Raw genomic sequence first — 4,635 nt, 5'->3', positions numbered from 1 at the left:
TAGCTGCATACCAGGTACCAGGAGACATATTAATCTGCTCGAGTAAGGAAAACATATCTGGTACAGCAGCTGCAATTGGAGTCACTACTTGATTCAGTTTTCAATAGTTAACTGTCATTCTCCATGACCCATCTGTCTTCTGCACAGGCCAAATAGGAGAGCTAAAGGGAGATGTGGTTAGAATCACCACCCCTGCATCTTTCAAATCCTTGTCTTTGGTAATTCCAATAATGCCACCTGACCCTACTCCAAGGTCCTGTTACACCTATTATATTTGCATTTAATTTACGGAATTTAGCAGCAGCATCTCCAACTGCAAGATTCAGCATAAGGAAAAGAGCAAAAACAAAGCTCTTCAAACGTTCTGGTGTCTCTCTCAGTACTTTCCATCTCATAAAATCAGTAAAAGGCATGTCCTCTGGGCCCTCCCATTGTGGAGGATTTGTTGTTGTGCTGCAAACCACTCAAGCATACCAATTTGCCTGAGCCTTACAATCCCTTCATCAACACTAAGCCAAGTGATATCAGGTATCTACAGCTCTCTGTCAGTAGGGCATCTTTTGATAAGTACCTCAGCCAACCAATCAAATAAACTTTTAGCACCCCTTTTTTAACTGCATGAGCTTCCATATTAAACCTAGAATCTCCAGTCAGGTCTGTCATAGCAATGAACAAACTAGGACAGAGATTGGTACCGAGACTGCTAAGGGTAGGGAGATTAATTCATCAGGTGAATCAAATTCCTCAGAGTCTGAGGATTCAAAACCCTCAGCCTCCTCAGGGTTCTCCCACACATCTCCATCCCACATGTCAGGATTCCATTTTTTCTGCATAACCTCATCTCTGCCACCATGGCCACTTTGTTCATGGGCCCATTGAGCAATGACAGGGATAGCTGAAGAAAGAGGCTGACAGTCCACAAAATGGGTCATCCAATCTACTTGATTACTGAACTCATCTTCTGCTGAAGCCAGGATTCACGGGTCCAATTTTTGTTCTAGTTTGTTCTTTCATTGCTGTGACAAAATACTCTGACCACTACCAACTTGGGGAGGAAAGGGTTTATTCAGCTTACAACTCCCAGGTTGCAGTTCATCAGGGAGCCCAAGGTTAGAAGTCAGGGCAGGAACCTGGAAGCAGGAGCTGGAGTACAGGCTATGGAGGAATGCTGCTTACTGGCTTGCTCTTCACAAGAGGTGAGTTAGGAGATTCAAATGGGTCTATCTCCATAATTGTTTCAAATAGTCTACACCATGGATTTTCAGTGTTCTCCATGCTATCTGAAGACTCTGAGTTGGAGCACCTGCTCCAAATACTAACAAGCCCATTAAAGAAATTCATCCTTTCAATTCTGTTTCTCTAGAACCATTCCTGATACCACAATCTGTATTAGTCAGGGTTCTCTAAAGAAACATGGTAGAATGAATATATATGTATAGAGATTTATCAGCTTAGATCACAGGATAGAGTCCGAGTAGTCCAACAATGGCTACACCACACTGGAGAGGTTGAGAATTCTTAGTCACTCAGTCCACGAGGATGGATGTCTCAGTAGTCCCAATCTGGCGCTGACAGTCTGATGAATTCCAAAAGATCAGCTAGTCTTCAGTCTACAGCAGCAAGACGAACTCACCAGTGACAGAGAAGGCAAGAAGCCAGGCATTCTCCTCTGCCATCAGAAGATAACACCCACATTTAGGGTGTGTCTTCCAGCTTCAGATGATTCAATCAAGAAGATCTCTCTCATTTCAGTTAATCCCAGATCCAGTTGACACCTATGATTAGCCATCATACTTACCTATCTCATAAAGTGGTAAACGTATTCATTTATATACTAATATATTATTACTCAAAGACACAAATTTTACTATCCAAGGAAACACTAAACAAATAAACATGTACAGTTAAACCAGGCACTGTCACAAAAACTTGTAATGCCAGCATTCAGAAGCTGACTTAGGAGCGTGGTCATGAGTGAGTTTGAAGCCAGCTATATAGTGAGTTTGAGGCCAGCCTGAGCTACAGAGTAGACCCTGCTTAAACCCCCACCCTCAAGAAAGAGACTGTGTAATTAATAAGTCAATAATTGTTGGAAAGAAGAAAGAAGGAGAAGAAAAAAACATGTCCTGTGGGACAATTAAAGAAACAAACATCAAATAAAAACACACAGAGGCAACACATGACACACACCTGTAATCTCAGCACTAGGGAACCTGATGCAGGAGGATCACAAATTAACAGTCAGCCTGGACTATTAATTGAGAGACCTGTCTACACACACACACACACACACACATTAAACTGCAATAATAAACCTATTAAATGCAAATAGATAAAAATACCATTTGTTCTCTCTCATATGGGGATTCTAGATTTGAATATTTATTTTTTAATGCTTAGGTTTGTTTATTTTGATAGATTAAAAACTATAATGCTACTAGGTATTCTGTTAAAAACACAGAGTTCATTAATATCTCTATTTTGAGAATTTCATATACGAATATCGCATTTACATTATGATCACCCCTGCCAATATCCCTCCAGCTTCTTCCATGCATCCCCCTCTCTCACAATTTTCTGCCCTATTTTGTAATTATCATTGTTACATATACATAGATTTATAAATACACACACATACACACACACATAAAATACAGTGAGTTCATTAGTGGTGCTTGTGTGTACCTGTATTTAGAGCTGTATACCTGGAATTAGATAACCTCTTAGAGAGTTAGTCCCTGGAGAAAACTGATTCGCCCTCACTCCACATCCATCCATTGATTGCCTGTAGTTCCTCATCTTGAGGTATGACCCTATGAAATTTCCTTCATCCACCTTGGCATGTCAGCTGGTTTTGTCCCTATTCACATCTTGTTAGACTACAATACTGTGGAGAGTTCATTGATGCAGCTTCCCTATCATGTCTAGTATGTATTAACTAGCAGCAGATGTCTTGTCCCTCTGGATCTTACATTGTTTCCATCCCTTCCTCCACGATATTCCCTCAGCCTTGGGTGTAGAGGTTGCATTGTAGATATATCACTTAGGGTTGGGCACCTCATAAGCACTAATTATCTGCATTTTACCAGTTGTGAAACTTTGTAATAGACTCCATCTGCTGCAAAGATTTTGATGAGTTGTGAGAGCTACACTTGTCCGTGAATATAGGAATTCATATTTAGAATATAGTAAGAAATTATGTTGGTCTAGGAATTGACAGTAGTAGATTCCTATCTAGGGTCTATGACTTCTCCAACCTTGCTAACAGTACCATGCATGGATCCCCTCTCATTGAAAGGACCTTAAGTCCAATAAGATAGCTGTTGATTACTTCCAAGATGAAAATGCCCAGCAAATTATCTGTATTGGTGCAATACTGGCATTTTCACATTGAGGTCTTTGATTCATTTGGAATTTACTTTGGTGCAGGGTAATAGATATGAGTCTAATTTCATTCTTCTAAATGTGGAGATCCAGTACCATTTGTTGAAGATGTTCTTTACACCAGTATGCATTTTTGGCATCTTTGTCAAATACCAGGTGTCTGTAACTGCTTGCACTAATGTTTGGGTCTTCTGTTTTGTTACATCAATCTGCATGGCTGTTTTTGTGCCAGTACCATGCTGTTTTTATTACAGCAAGTAATATAGTTTGAAATCTGATGTAGTAATCCCTCCAACATTGTTCTTTTTGCTCAGGATTATTTTGACTATCTTTTGTGCTTCCATATGAATTTTATGGGGTTTTTTTTCCATTTCTGTGACGAATGTCATGGGGATTTTGATTGGGTTGCATTTTATCTGTAATTGCTCTTGGTAAGTTGATCATTTTCACAATATTAATTCTACCAATCCTTGAGCACGGGAGTTTTTTCCATCTTCTAGTGTCTTCCTCAATCTCTTTCTTCAAAGATTTAAAGTTTTCATTGTAGAGATCTTTCATGTCTTTGATTAGGCTTATATTTTTGAGGCTATTGTGAATAGGAGTGTTATGATCTCTTTCTCTATCTGCTTGTTATTGGTATATGAAAAGGCTACTGATTTTTGTAAATTGATTTTGTATCCTGCAACTTTAATGAAAGTGTTGATGATTATTCTAGAAATTTTATGGTGGAAATTTTGGATCTCTTATGTATCATATCACATATCATCTGCAAGTAGGGATAATTTGACTATACCTTTTCCAATTAGTATCTTTTAAATTTTGTCTTATTGTTCTAGCTAGGATTTCAAGCACTATGTTGAAAAAAGAGCTGAGCTAGTGGACAGCCTGTCTCATTCCTGATTTTAATGGGAATGCTTCAAGTTTTTCTCCATTTAGAAAGATGTTGGCTTAGACCCATAGATCAATGAAACAAAATAGAAGACCCAAATATGAGTACATGCAATTTCAGCCACCTGATAATTGACAAAGGGGCCAAGAACATTCACTGGAGGAATGACAGCATGTTCAGCAAATGGTGCAGGCAAAACCAGATCTCCACCTGTAGAAGAATGGAACTAAAAACCTATCTTTCGGCTCCCGGGCAGACGCACCCCAGCGGAGGCAAGCGGGAGGCGGGACAGGACAGGGAGAGCTGTGGGGCCGGCGGAAGGATTCGGCGAGCTCAGCCGGCGCTCCAGTCCCATCCCCCAC

The sequence above is a fragment of the Nannospalax galili genome, unplaced genomic scaffold, assembly GCF_000622305.1.
Source record: "Nannospalax galili isolate Female #2095 unplaced genomic scaffold, S.galili_v1.0 scaffold518, whole genome shotgun sequence".
Classification (NCBI taxonomy): Eukaryota; Metazoa; Chordata; class Mammalia; order Rodentia; family Spalacidae; genus Nannospalax; species Nannospalax galili.
This window is presented reverse-complemented; position numbering follows the sequence as displayed.